Genomic DNA, 15,375 nt, shown 5'->3' with positions numbered 1-15,375 from the left:
AAAATACTCAAATAATTCAAAGTCAAAGAAATGAAAGGACAATCTGAGCAAATTAGTTTTCCTTTTCCTTTCATGTAATTACTTGGTATCAGATGCTGATATTTCACCTCCTTGAGAATGAATTTGAATTTCCTAGCAATGTCAACTACACTGTAAATAGCAAATTCATGCATTTCAAAGTCTTTGTTAAAGACAGAGAGCAGCAGCCAAGAATGCAGCTGTAACACTGCCCTGACAAAATGACTATCAAAAGGAAACAGAACTGCAGTACAGACCATGAGATCACTTTTTTCTGAATTTGTTCCAGTATTCAAATTCAGATCAATTAGCTTCAATCAGTTACTGAAGATCAAAACAAGTTATAGAACTAGAACATACTAGAATGACAAAAAGCTAAATAACAAAATTCTCCACCTGAACAGATGTTTTAAAAAAACAGAGTAAGTAAAAAAAAAGTAGGTTGCTTTATAGTCTAATTGTAACCCTAGATAAATATACCAAATTAACCTGCCCATGCGCCTTCTGGACAAACTTGTGGCTATGTTCTACAGCAACTCATCTAGGGAAAGGTCAAAACCATACATAATTTTCAAATCCATTAGAGGTGAGGATCAAAACATTTCCAGCTCCTGTTGTTTTCCCTTTAGTAAGGTGGTATTCTAAATCACAAACTGCTGGTTTTGGCAGCAGTTCCAGAACACAGAAGATATTTGCAGTGAAGATTTATCAGTTGTAGATCTGTTATAGCACCAGAAGGAGGATTGGTCACTTGGGTATTTCAAGTCTTTTGAGCTTGCACAATTTCCATGTTTGACCCCTTACATCCTACCTCATTGGAAATAAATGACCAACCTTTAACACACAGTTTTACTCATGGGATTTGAATATACAAAATGCAGGATGCATTCTCATAAAAACTAAAATAATAGCACCAAGTGTGCAATGAACAGCCTAAAACAGATTTCAGATGAGAGGTTACTGACCACTGCAGAGAAGTGGAGAGCTCCAAGGTAAGGATAGAAAGTGAACCTGAACCAGCAATAACCAGAGACATGACAAGCAGTGAAGACTGCATGCAGGAATTTTCTGCTTTGTCTCCCCACAACCCATTTATGACACAGCTCCATTCCAGAACCTAGCTCAGGCTGCCTAGTGACTTTGTGTACTCTGAAAGCATCACCATGAATCCACTGACACCCCAATGATGTAAGCTTGATTTGCCCTGATCAATAAGCTAATAAGTTATCACTGCCCATTTTTGCCTTCTGCACTTCCCCAGTGAGAACACAGCATTGTCATAACCTGAAGTTCAGTAGGGGTTCAGCAAAATTCATCTCAAAGGCACCCAAGTACCTCTTGCTGCCAAAAGCATCATCAGGGGTGAGTTTGACACATCCTGCCATCTTCCCTTCTCATTACTAACTGCAGTGGTTGACAGGCAAAGGAGGGCTGGGATAATCTAAAAGATAAGCATCTTTACTGAAAGGTTTGACAAAGTTTAGTGATCTTGATACGATAATCAGTGCTCTCAAAAGTCTTTCCCGGATAAAACATTGATCAGCATGTGAATTGGTTTCAAAAAGTTTTAGACAGGAGGAAAGCTGTTCCCTTACAAAGCTGCCAGAAGATTCAAATCTTGCACAATACGTATAGGAGCATTAAAAAAAAAAAAAAGGACAAAAAGAAAAGGATAGAAAGAGTTTAAAAACCAAAGCCTTCAGCCTTCATCTTCTGAATAATCTGTAGGGGAAAACTGCATCTAATTAAACTGCAAAACTGAAACAAACCCTTTTATTTTTTAAAAAAGAGAAACTTGGAAGTAGTCTGAAGAAAAAAGTGAATTTTTGGCTGCATCCCTGAGTTATTTATAGTTCTTGCTGACATTTGCAAACTTAATTCTGCAGCTACTTTTAAACAAAAATGTAGGTAGAGGTAACTCATGGAATAATTTGTAGAAAAGGACAACTGGTACCTGCCACTCCTTTTGTGCTCCTACTTCTAAGCAGGTAGAAGTCAGGTAAAGAGTGTACTGCCACCTTTAAAAGCTGTTTCTGGAGGAAAGCTCTTCATCACTCCAGGAAACTCAGCTCAGAATCTCTGCAGTGTAATCTGGTTTCCACCAGAATTTCAGCTAGGAAAATACCTTTCTCTTTCATATTCCAATTAGAGCTTTTCTCTGAACCAGCTGATTGGAACCACAGCTTAAAGGAGTTGAAAAGTTCTCACTGGAACATAATGGAAAGATAAACCATCTTCCATATATTACCTTGGCCCAGAACAAAGGCACTCTGGAATAAAAAAACCTGAGCAGAGAATGCAAGTCATAGCAAATAAAACAAGGACAGGCTCCCTACTACAAACACTTAGAAACAACTCTTGTGACAATACTTGCAAATACTTCAAGGAAGCAAATTTTAAAAGACAGAAATATCATCTCAACATGTAATTCACTCTGATAAAGTCCACATCTTAAAGCAGACATAAGATCCCTGAGTTAGGTGGCTAAACAGCACTTGAATACACAGATCTCTTCATGGAACAGGCTCCACCTTTTCACTTACTCCTAATGAAAATTGAGAGTCAAGAGACCTCTCAGCTTTCAAACATCTCTCCTTTATATTCATTTTGCCATTTGTGGGCTGGAGCAAGGCAAATAGCCTCATAAACATTTATCTTCAAAGGATAAGTGATTCACAGCAGGGCCTCAAATAGCCTTATAAGACTATATGGTCTTTGCTGAAATGATAGGACACACTCAGAACTGGAAGATTTGTAGATAGAATAAAGCACATTTATCCCTTCCTTCTTATATCAGAAGCACTCCTGACATACCATTTGCTTTTGCTATTTATGAACTACTTATATGAAACACAGAGGAATAAATGAGATTACACCATTTGTTAATTCTGTTGACTCATCCAGAAGGGGAAGGTTATTACATTAATTTGGATTTGCATCAACTAATACCAGTTTGCCCCAGCCCACTTTCATCAGTTTACCAAATGATAATGACTGGTTTAAAGGCACACAAATACACTCTATTTTCAGTTTAATTCTATTATACTGAAACTAATGGCAGTAGCAGGTCTAAACTCACTCTTGTTGCAGGTTTTCTATGGTTTGTCAAACTCTGATTACATTTTGGAGAAAGACAAAGCATCAGCATCTTCCCTCACACATCCTAGTTGTAGTTATTTGCCTACCTACTCCTACCATCAAAAAACCACTGAAACCTAATTGCCCTCACAAAGAGAGAAAAATCACTTTAACAGCAACAGTTCTATTAGGCACCCTTGGACAAACAGCAGAGAAGTCTCAGGGTTCTGTTCTGAAGGAAGACAGCATTCACAGAGAGTGACTCTCCAGGGGCATGGCCTGTGCTACACAAACTTGGCCTGGCGTGCCCGGCACGCTCAGCTTGCAAAGCTTCTGCTGCAGTACTTCAGAACAGCCTGTAAGTGCCAGTTTTACTGCCTAAGGAAAACCCCCACAATATTTCAGCTAACTGCTTTACAATCATCTACATTTATGGAACCAGTAGAAGTCTGATAAAAACGTATGTGCATGTGCACAAACATACATGCAAAGCCCCACCCACACCAAATTCATACATATTCCTGGATAGACACTGGAAGAAGCTTTGAGGCCAACAGCTTCTTTATTGATCAGAGTCTCTGATGTAATTTGACCTACAGCCAAAAGGCATTTTACTGAAGAGGAGTTTGTACAAGTAGGTACTTAATATGCACATCATAGGTTTAACGACCTTTCTGGACTTGTTGATTTTTAAATAATTTCCCACCTTTTTGCATAGTAGCCTTCAGTTGCAGAGATGTAGGAATTAACCATACTATAAAAAGAAGGGAGTAGTTTTAAGAACAGTGTTTATCACTCAGATAATTTCTCTGAACATGCAGTTGTGAGGTTTCATAATGACCACTTCTCTGTATCTGTAGTGATGTTTGTTCAATCTACAGTAACACCTATTTTCTTCAGCTGTCATGAAAACCCCTAAAGCCAAGCCACACTGCTCCCTTCTCATGCACTATCAAATACAATAAAGATTTACAGATCAAATTATGATCTCTGTAGTGTCTCTGCAGCTCATTATCAATGAAGAACTTGCACCAGTGTAAAAGAGTAGGAGTATAAAATCTCCCTCACTGATGAAGCCTTATTTAAACTTAGCTGTACTGGGGTTTTTTTGACCAAAAAGAATATGAAGATATATTAGGAAAAAATTAAACAATCTTTGAACTTCCCAAGGAATATTCTTTGCACTCAACATGATAAAAAGGATCATGGAGGGATTACACAGAACAGGACACAAAGGAGTCAGTGCAAAGACAGTTCAAGCAAAGGGCAGCACAGCAAACTGAAAGAGGAAAATGGGGGAAGCCCCAGCAGGAGTCAGTACCAATTCTGCCCAGTGGTGTATCACCCTTACTTGCTCCAGTCCTTCCTCCAGTCATAGCTGACTGTAACCACAGTTCAGGATCCAGATTTTATGTTGACTTCTCACTGACACCTTGGGATGCATCTGGAGGAGATATTAAGTCATCTCTGCATGTGACAGTTGTGCATATTTACATTTCAAAACATTTCCAGTACCTTAATGCAATTCTAGATCAACTTTACAAAGTTAATCACACCTCATCATTTCGATACCTGCAAATTGGTAGAGTTGATTTGGACATTTCTGAGGACCACTGGGACTAGTTACCTTAATTTAAAGGCTGTTTATCTCTTTATTCTTAATTATGTTTTATTTACACACAATTAAGCACGGCATCTATGTTTGGAAATTGAATTTTGTTTACAATAAAAAAATCTGTAGATGTTAGGAACTGGGACTGATTTTAAGATGCAAATGCTGAAGCCAACTCATTGATCCTAGCATTACATGTGTGTTTAACTGGCTTCCTTTGCAGATGTTATTCAATCTGTTCAACTGCTTAGCAATGTTAAATGACAACAACTGACTTGTGTGGAAAAGATAATTTACAAAGATACCAATAGAAACAAATTTTTCTTCCTGTAGAAAAACTCAAATTTAAAAAATGCCTGAAAACAGCTCAGAGATTATTTGGGGATATCTAGTCAGAATGTCTCCCTGATTCTGTTTATGCCACAGTACTTCTACTCATATGATGTTTTGCTTTTGCTTATTCCAATAATGAAACAAAAAGCAAACCTATTGTAACAGCAATGTATTATAAAATGTGTCCTGAGCACTGCTCAGAAAAAAGAATTTACTATAATTATTCCTATAGAATTTATGCAAAGTAAGCAGAAAGGATATTATCTAGTAAAATATCAGTTCACATGAAAGAAATGTAATAGGACCACATCTCACCAAATTTCCAGCTTCAGAGAATACAAGGCTTAAATTCACAGCTTCCCTTGGGATTACCTGATATTACAACATTCACATGCCTAATATTAAAGTGATGATATTGTTCAAATACTATATATTATTTTTGCAAAATTCACTGTGTTACTTGAAAATCAGGTCTACTTTTGTAGTAAATGAATGTAAACAATTCTATTTATCCAAGGTATGATACAGGTGCAAAATCTTCGTGTATGTACAGGTGTGCCTGACAGATCCTTGTAACCTTCTTTCCTGGTGGAGTAAAACCTGCATATTTACAAAAATACCCACCCTGCAACCCTCAGAAATGTACAGTTCAATCCTTCCACCGTGTAAAAAGTCCTCACCACTGGTGATGTCACATAACATTTTCTACGTTTAATTCTTGTCTCTTAAATCCATACAGCTTAGGCTAACTTCGTTGTGCGCTGCATGCATCATCTGGGCAAAGCAGAATTAATCAGGAAAATGCCTTCCCAGGAAACCAGGCTCTGAGTTACAGCACCATCTAGGGGCATCAGTTCCTGAAGTGATATTTAGCCATAAATGTACATGGCTATTTTTACAGCTCTATCTTCATGACATTATCAGGATGCAGTCTGGGGAACTTGGATTTCTTTCTCAAAGCTTGTCTTGCTATCCTGTTCAGAGTGTTGAAGGGTTGGAGTTTAAGTTCTCATTACTCTGTTATAAGCCCCACAAGATAATGTCTCAGTGAATCAAACTGACAGAAGGAATTTAAATTCACAACTACACAATCACAACTCTATCTGACACTTGTTACTGCAAAATTACATAATTGTGCTAATAATTTGGAAGTTATTTATTTCTGAAATTTAAATGGTGCAATAAAGAGAACCAGACTACATGTTTGAGCTGTTTCTAGTGAAATTACTGTACCTCTTCACTTATGGCAACAGAATGTTCCACAGCAAAGGCACTATTTCAAGATATAAAACCAGCTTAATATGCTTTTTCAGATTTTCAAGCTTGGAAATATAAAGTGAAATATACATCTACAATAGAAAGTAAGTTGGATAACTTGCCTCAAGAAATTAAAGGGGTGTGCAGAGTCAGACAATAAAACCCCACGTCCTCCATGGAATAACAAGGCATTTAGAAAAACAGCTTTGGGAAAGAAATCCTTAGCACTTATCACAAAACCTTTAGTGAGTTTCCCCACAGGTCTCATGAAATCTGAGCACTGAGGTACCCTAAATCCAAGGAAAGGTTTCACTGAGAAGGTAATTTTGTTTGATGATCAGCTCCTGGGCTCCTGTTCCCCATGCAGTCCACATGAGCCCTTTTTCTGGCTTTGAGAAGGGAGTTACAAACAGATAGCACTGAAACTCCTCTGGCCCCAGCCCACACACAGCTCAGGCTAACCAGCAAACTGCACTTCACTGTTTTTGTGGCACTTTCCAAAACCTGTGCGACAATCTGCATGATAAGAAGAGAAGCAGGAAAGAGCAATTTAGTTAGTTTATCCCTTATCTTTCAAATACTATCAATCACTTTCAAGTTGATCAGAAAAGGACATAGTTCTACAATGAACTTTGCAAGCTTAAAAGTTTAAAACTTTGAAATGCACTAACAGAAAATGGCAGGTAACAAAAACTAAAGGGGGACTAAAACAGCAAATGCTTTCTCAATTCCTAACTATAATTTAAAAATCCCCCAACACCACCCAGGCTTACAAAACTGCTTACCACTAGAGACAGCAATTTGGTAATTGGTGAATCCACATCTGGCAGGCCATAGGTGAAGCTTATAACCTGCCACACTGAAGCTTTATTCCAGCAGTTTATTGAGTGCAGAGTAGCTGATCTGTGATTAAAGCTCCAGTGCAGACCAGCCCATAGACAGCTCTGATGAAACGTGTAACCAGTGTTATTTTTGAACACAGGCCAGGCCTACAGAGCTGAAGCCTCAGGCCACAGTTTGAGGGGTCCTCTCTAGCCAGTTGTCAATGTGCAGTAGGTCTGACACATCAGCACACAGTGTATGGACACAAGACTGAATTGAAGTCCCTTGCAGTTATTTCTACAGTCTTTGACATTTACAGGCACATTTGCACAATGATTTGTCTTGCTGATAGTATGTGACCTTTTCTAATGGTATGCTTGAGGTAGAGGGGCAATACACAATGAAAGACTATTAAGCAAAGACTTTGGCATTTGGCAGCATTTGCTTTTTAAAAGTTCCAGTCTATTCTAATTCCATTCAACAATTTAATTGCTGTTCCAGAAAGAGAGCAACATCTTAAATGGTGTAGAACCTGCAGCAAAAATCCAAAGTACTGGTAATCTAAAGCTTCTGCAAAAACACACACAAGGCTGCCATCTTTTGAATGACCAGACCACAACTGTGCAAATCCAGAAAACGTTGCAGTGACAAGTACAGAAATAACCAGAAAATATTTTATACTGCTATCATCACAAGTCAGAGTCCCCACACTCCAAATTGTGATTCTAAGTCTAACAGGCTGTTGGATTTAGTCCCTATGAGCAGCAAAAATGGATTGCTCCAAGTTATAGGTATATTAGGCATTCTAAAATTATTTCATTTTCTAGGAGCGTTCCTTTTTACTAAAGGAGGAAATCCATTATTACTGCAGTGACTGCTCTTAGCTACACTGATTTTTAGAAGATTACTAACAGCTGTTTGTAATTGCAAAAGAAAAGGAAACAATCTCCCACTCATTTATATTTTTAGTCAATGAGAATTCTTTTATGCCAAAGGATTTTTCTTGCTTTGAACACCTCTTGCAGTCTTCATCTATTTTACACTTTCTGTAGACTAATCTTATCTTTTGGAAATCAAACCACCTCCTGTGTAACTCAAAGACAAACCTTACACAAATCTTTCAGAGTATAATGTCAACCTGTAGAGATTTGTACTGACTATTAAACTACTGAAGTATTGAATCTCCCATAGGTAGATTTGTACTGGGTGTTAAAGTGGGGATTTTTCTCTTTATTTACATTATAAAATTGTCTAACTTTGGACAATCCACAGAATAGCCTCTTTTAATCCCCCCTTTTTTATTAATAATTTGCAGTAACTTTCCAATGCCAGCTCTGCCAAAAGTATCCTGAAATAGTGCAAGACAAGCTTGTAAATAAGCACACATAAAGAACCTGAGATGTCAACAAATTTTACTCTATGATACCAAAACCCCAGCTACTGTATTTTACTATGAATATCTTATTTAGCACTGATGATACCAGAAAACTGAAAATTATAGTGTTCTGAAGATAACATAAACACTTCTAGACATTCAGAATACTAATATATTGTTTTCTTGAAAGAGCACTACAGTTTCTTAATAAAACTTTTCATTCTGATTCTAGTCATTAAAATCTAGTTTAGTGATAAAGTTCTGTACTGTCAAGGTATTAGCATTTTGATAAAGAAAATCTCAGATCTACTACGGTTTACATAAAAATTAATGATGAGAAAGCTCATGTGACAGGTCACACAGGTAGACAGTGTCACCTGCTTTTTCTGTTACCAGAACACAAACATATTTTATCAAGTACTCAACACTAGAATTACAGGACCTCTGGCTTATGGTCCAAAAAGTATTTAGGGGAAGAAAACAACCTGTTGTCTAAGTTGATCCATCACCAAGCACTGCTGTAGCTCTTGCAGGTGTTCAGCACAATTTTTGAGGACTGCTATTCCCAGGCTGTAAAACAATTATTTTGCAATCCTGTAATGTTTGGAGAGCTCCTTCTTACACTGAACATTCCTTTCACTAGAGGAAGAAATTCACTTGATCCATATAAAGCCCATGCTATTGGAATCTAGCAGACAAACTGGAAAGGTATTACATGAAGATAAAGCTATTTCAGTAAGTGGTAAGAGCGAGGACAATGAATACTTCCACATTGTGACAAATACTGCTGGTGTCCAAAGCAGAGCAGATGGCACTTGACTTTGCAAGATCTCAGCCAACACATCTGTCACAAGAGACTCCAAAACCCCCTTAATTTAGCAGCCAAAAGATAGAGGTTTGAATTATTCTTTCTCTGGCTTCAATCTAAAGCTCCAGAAAGACTTTGTTTCAAAGTCAATGTTCAGATGGCAAAGACATCAGTTCTTACTATTGCTGTCACTGAAATTTTGAAAGAGTCACAACATTTTTATGGCAGCAAAATAATTCTGTAGTAACAAAAGGAGTTCTGTCACACCAAAACTTAAATAGAATTTATGCTCTTTTATAGTATTTGAAAAATTCCCTAAAATGAACTTTGCTTCTAAAAAATAAATGAAAACTGAACCCCCATATAAGGATGTTTATATTTATATGAGAAAGGAACTGCCTTCTCTAGTTCTGCTGTATCATAAATGCCCATCACTCTTTATCCCAAAACATTAAAAACTCCTGTTGGTGACTATTAACACAGATGGAAACTGAAGACATACAGTCACACATATGTCATTGCACCATCTCAAAATGGTAAAAGCATTATAAATCGCAGTACCTTCCCTTGCTGAAGTGCTGTACTTCTGATAAACTTGAAAATATTGCTAATACCCCATGTTCCTCACTAAATTTGCAGTTTATTGATTGAAGCAAACAACTACAAGCTGATTTTCTCCCAGAAGGGAGTAGACACCGAAATCCAACATTGGGTAGGTAAACAAAATAATACCCTATTCTCTTCTGATGTAACTTAATCTCACTTTGCTAGAGGAAAAAATTACATGCTTTTATTGAAAAAAGAAAAAAGAGTTAACTGACTTAATCAGAGTTAACTGTAAGAAGAGCAATGCAGGAAAAATTAATGCAAAAACCTGCAGGGTAACAAGTTCAGTTAAGCAACTCAGTAGCTAAACAGTAAGTATCCAAAATTATGGAACATAAACCCTGATTCATCAGTGCCTACAAGATATCTTTGCAGCTTCATTACCATGTTAATTCAGGAAAGCTGGAGGAAGTAAGCTCTCTGAAAATAAAAAGTTATCACCAGAAGCCCATCATATATCATATCTTATCTACCAGTGGAATATATTTAATCACTGGGAAATTATGCTCTCATCTTTTTATATTATATTCAACAATTCTGTGGAACTAATTAATTACAAAATACCTTAAGCTGGGAAAGGGAACAGCATTTGTAAACTGTCATAATCACCACTGAGAAAGAAAAGCACATTCTTCTAAGGTTGCCTGTACTGACAGATGTGATGGAGTCAAACAGCACTGAGAAGTGACGAGGAGGGGGCTGGATTTGCCATTGGAAAACATGCAGTTTGCATCAAAAATTTTACCTGTTTGCTTGCAATTTTGTTTTGTCCATTTTAATCACTTTGGTTTTCATTGAAACTTCAAGTTAATAAATCTCTAATATAATAATATATCCAAAAATAGAAACAATCCAAATGATTCTGTGGGAAAATGGGCCTGTCTTGTTTCTGTACATGGTCTGGACTCCTACTGACAAAGGCTTTTTGCTGTGTATAGGTAAAGCCTTACAAAATAAGTAAGTAAAATAAGCCTTGTTCCCCTTGTAAAATCATAGCTCAAGCCTGTTACTTTGGCTAAGCAGAAAAGGACTATGGGGAAAGGACTCAGCTGAATTAGAGGTAGAGAAACAAGTTTTATAACCATTACATGTTATACATCATAGTTTATGGTTGGTTGAATTACACTTGTTGTGCTTAAATGGAATGTAACTCATAAAGGCCTAACTGCTTAAAAAAGCCTTCTTTTTTGCAATAAAGGGCTCTTGAACCTGACTGGGGACTCTGCACCACTCTGCTTCATAACAGCATTTCCCTATCCTGTTACCTCAGCACTGAAACCTTCAGTCAGCACCCCACCCTCTGCTCACTGCCCTCCCTGTCATGTCTGAACTGACATTTCTGTAAATACCACCAAACAGAACAAGAGGGCACAGTTTTTATACAAGGTCTTCCTATTATGAGGACCAAGATAGTGACAACAGAACATCAAAGGCTGATGTGTTCATAACTTTTCTTCCCCATTAGAACCCACCACAAAAACAAGCAGACCCTGCAGCTACAAACGTTTTTTTACTTCATGAGCAAACAGAGACTTGAATTTTTACACTGATCACATTTATGGCCAGTAGTCAGGAGATAAGAAAAATCTTCTCTAATAGCATCTGTAATCTACTGAGGCTCTCCAGTCATCTTTGGCAAATTTGTGGCCACAAGGGCCACAGTAATTTGTCTTGGTGCCATCTAGTGCCCTTCCCCTCTGGCAGCTGCTGCTTGTATTGAAGAACTCTTGCCTGTGACCACTACTCTTAATTATTGCCTTTGACATGTTTTAATTACATAAAGGTCTCATAACATTGCCAATTTCTCTCTGTTTCTCAGGATATTATTTTCCTATTTTCCTCATGCAAAAGCATCTTCTCTTTAAAACCAGCATGGATATGAGCCAATATCAGAGCTGTGAGTGTGCTAACAGCCTTAGGAGTATTGCCCAGTCTCACTGGGACACTCCCCAGACAGCCCTTGCAGGGGGAGCAGGGGGCTCCACTTCAGCTTGAGCCTTCATCCCTGCCTGAGCTCCCACTGTTATCCCTGTCTCCAGCTCTGCCACACCTCTGCCTGGCTCTGAACCCCATTGATCCACACCTGTGGACCCTGCTTCCTATCTGGATCTTGGCTCAGCCTCACCACTGTGGAACAACTCCATTTCTATTTTATTCTTTTTAAGGAAGACTGCAAATGCTACTAAAGCATCTTTCATGATCTTGTAAAAGGACATAATCTCTGTTTTACATTATAAATAAAACAGAGCCAGGTGAAGATATTTCTCAAGGCTCTGTATTGTCTGCCACCATCAAAGCTGATTCAGCATGGCATTCCTCCTAAAAACCAGGGCTATTATAACAGAGTGTGAGAAGCAGCTTGGGCAAAGACACAGAAGAAAGTCCAAAACCCTACAGCACTCTGTAAGATTAGGAATGTCATAGATAAAATCTCCTAAGGTCTAAGTATGAAACATGAGAACCACATGCTTGCTAATATTTGTAAATGCATTGATGAAAGTCAAAGTTATCTAATTAATCACAGTTCTAAAGAATTGTGAAATGCACAACTTGACTTCATAATAATAACAATGTGAAGTCATTTTATAATTTCTTTGATCATCTGATTTTCTGTTTCAGTGGATCATGTTCCACAACTATTTATAATAATAAGAGTAAGAATTAAGAAGTTCTTTCAACAGAAACTAATTAATTTCAATTTCAAGCCATATAACTGCTACTCATGTTCTTAATGAGAAAATAAGCCTGCATTGCAGCCAATAGGAAATATTTTCCTTTTTATGCTTACAGTTGATTCAACATGGGCAAAAGATTATTATGCTGAAGGTGTTTCTTTTTGGAAGTTTCCAATACATGTAGATAAATACTCCAACAGAAAACAGAGCATAAAAGAAGAGTTGATGATTCACCCTGATGCTGAGTTGATAGATTCTGATGCTGAGTATCTGTCTTCAGAATTAAAAAGGATTTCTTTCCTCTGTGGCACTGAAGATGCTGAATAAGGTACAAACCAGTTTAGAAAGATGCATCACAGACAGAAAAACAATGTTCACTGAAGGAAGCTTATGCATATTCTTCCATTACAATTTACTAGCAAGAAGGGCATTATTTCTGAAACACATGAAATATCCATCTTGTATCATTTCTACTTTCTGACTGTGAAAGCTCTTTCTATTTTAGTCACATTCTGCAGAGCTATTAAGTGGCATCCATCATTACTTGCTCACCGAGGAATTAAACACAGGAGACAGGAACATGTAAAATTATTTAAATCAAACGTGGAAAGACCCTTAATGGCTTCTCAGTCTTTTGACTTCCAATAGACCTCCTGCTTGTTTAAAAAAACCCTCAAAAATAAAAGAAGCCACCCTGGCTAAAGCAGTCTTGCACTTTATTGATTTAGATAACTGGCTTCAATATGACTATTTTTAAGCCACAGTGCAGAGCAGAAATAAGGGAAAAGTCTCCCTTGAATCTCTGCTCATGGTTTTACCACAGTTGTAACATTTATCTTGTTGTCTGAGAAGAAACTGCACAATTCCAAATCTTGTCATAACTATAACAGAACTTCTACCAGCTGTTAAATTTCTGTTACATTAAGAGTCATGCACCTTTAGAATTTTCACTAAAACTAAAGAAATCTTTGTGACTGACCTATTACCAGTCACATGAATAAAAGAGCTTCTCCAAATTCAAAAACTTTCTTGTCCTGTGACACAGCCAAGTACTGGACATCGTCTTGTGCACAGTTTTCATGTCAATGTACATGTTCCAATAATATTTAAGATGACAATATAAGGATACCATAAATTTGTGGTTTTCAAGTGTTTTAACACTTTAAAAATTATTTGGATTTGCATTTACTATTAGTATAATGTATGCCTTGCAAGGAACTTCAGACACACGCTAGGATCACAAAGTGCAAGGAATCAGAAAAAACATGGACAAAGTATCTCTGTACAATTGATTCTATGAACTACAAGAAAAGCAAAAGAGGGCAAACCAGAAAGACATTGCTCCAAAGTTTTCATACACTGAAATAACATTGTCAGTTGATCACAGTAAAGCTCATCATTCCAAAAGCTCAAAGAAATTAAAGGTTTACTTAGTTAAAAAAGGACCATTTTACATACTCCAAATAAATACAGTGATGTAGATGAGAGGAGTTACTTGGATCTAATTTTTACACATCATTGAGAAGTAATACTGCATATTTTAACTACTACCACATCATTTTAAATAGTAACTAGAACTTTGTTTCAATTCTGAAAGGATCCTTTGGACTGAGGGCCTAGAAGGTTGATAATCTTCAGCTGTCTTGAGCGCTGCTTTTGAAAACAGAATGACAGCAGGTCTTGTGCCATTTCCTGCTCAAACCTGTTTTATTTCAAAACACTTCTGTCAGTGTATGGGACTTCACCTACACTTAAGGAAGGACTCTTCAAGCAGAATGTCAGTCTCTGCCAGTGGACAGGTAAAAAGGAGAGGGAAGATCTGATATTTCCCCTCCATCATTTCCACCACTGAAATTTCTAGAATAACAGAAACAGTACTAAGAAATTAGGGAATGAAAGAAGAGTGAAGGCAAATCTCCCCAGTTTCACTGTAGTTCCTCATTGAGACAGAATCCTTTCATCATCATCTTGTCCACACAGAAATACTGGTTCAAACAGGTCCTCAGCCATTGTCTTCTGCAAACTTGAAGGCTATAGCAGATAAAGCACTGTTCTGCCATTTGCTTTCTTCTATTTAAGAACTCATTACTCAAGACAGGTGAATTTGACTCTCTAGACAGCAAAATCCCTACATTAAGCAAACAGCTGCTACATGAAATAACAGCTACATTGAATCAGCTGTTTTAATTATAATTGGTTTGCTTTATTGGTTTAGAAATCTGCTCTTGCTGAAAAATTCTGATTTTTTCTGTTCAAGGATTAAGCTTGAAGCTAATTACTGGTATAGGCCTGCTCACAAGTCTGAAATGAATAAAAAAACTGACAGCATATTTTTCTTTTGGACTAATATAAAGGAGTTACCTCAATTTGCATGATTAATCTCTACAAATGAAAGGACAGGATTTTTCAGCCTGGGGTAGACTCCTGACAATGGAAATCACCTACAGCACCTTCAGAAATGCTCTCCTCCAGGGGTTTGAGAAGCTTTTGTGCTCTATCTGAACAAACATGGCTTAAAGGCAACATGTGATCCAAGACTTATGTAAATTTTCATTAAATTTAGGACTGAATATTTAATGTAATGTTTTCCAATCACTGCCTGCTACAGAAGACAGTACAGAGTCACCTAATTTACTCTTCCAGCCCTGGAGATTGAGTGCTTAGTATTCTAGTCTTATACATACCAAATGAAAGACTGTTACTCACTTTGGTATGCAAATCTTAGAAACCAGCAGACAAAATTTCCCAAATTAACAAAAATGAAGTGACTATGTTTCCTATTTACACACTT

The 15,375-nt window shown here is 37.3% G+C and overlaps 2 long non-coding RNA genes across 7 annotated transcripts in view; one reads left to right on the top strand and one right to left on the bottom strand.

The window, feature by feature from the left end:
- Window positions 1–1,134, bottom strand: part of LOC135280868 (uncharacterized) — a 92,753-nt gene extending 91,619 nt beyond the window's left edge. For all 6 annotated transcript variants that reach the window (XR_010347674.1, XR_010347672.1, XR_010347673.1 and 3 more), the window contains exon 1: window positions 984–1,134. This is a non-coding gene — a long non-coding RNA (uncharacterized LOC135280868). The remainder of the gene's footprint in view (window positions 1–983) is intronic.
- Window positions 1,131–5,426, top strand: LOC135280874 (uncharacterized). Its single transcript, XR_010347680.1, has 3 exons — window positions 1,131–1,380; window positions 3,288–3,454; window positions 3,978–5,426. It is a non-coding gene; the product is annotated as an uncharacterized LOC135280874 (long non-coding RNA).
- The last annotated feature ends 9,949 nt before the right edge of the window (window positions 5,427–15,375 follow it).

Source organism: Passer domesticus, chromosome 14, assembly GCF_036417665.1.
Source record: "Passer domesticus isolate bPasDom1 chromosome 14, bPasDom1.hap1, whole genome shotgun sequence".
In the NCBI taxonomy this organism is placed as follows: Eukaryota; Metazoa; Chordata; class Aves; order Passeriformes; family Passeridae; genus Passer; species Passer domesticus.
Note: the sequence above shows the minus strand (reverse complement) of the source record. Positions and strands in the feature narration are given on the sequence as shown.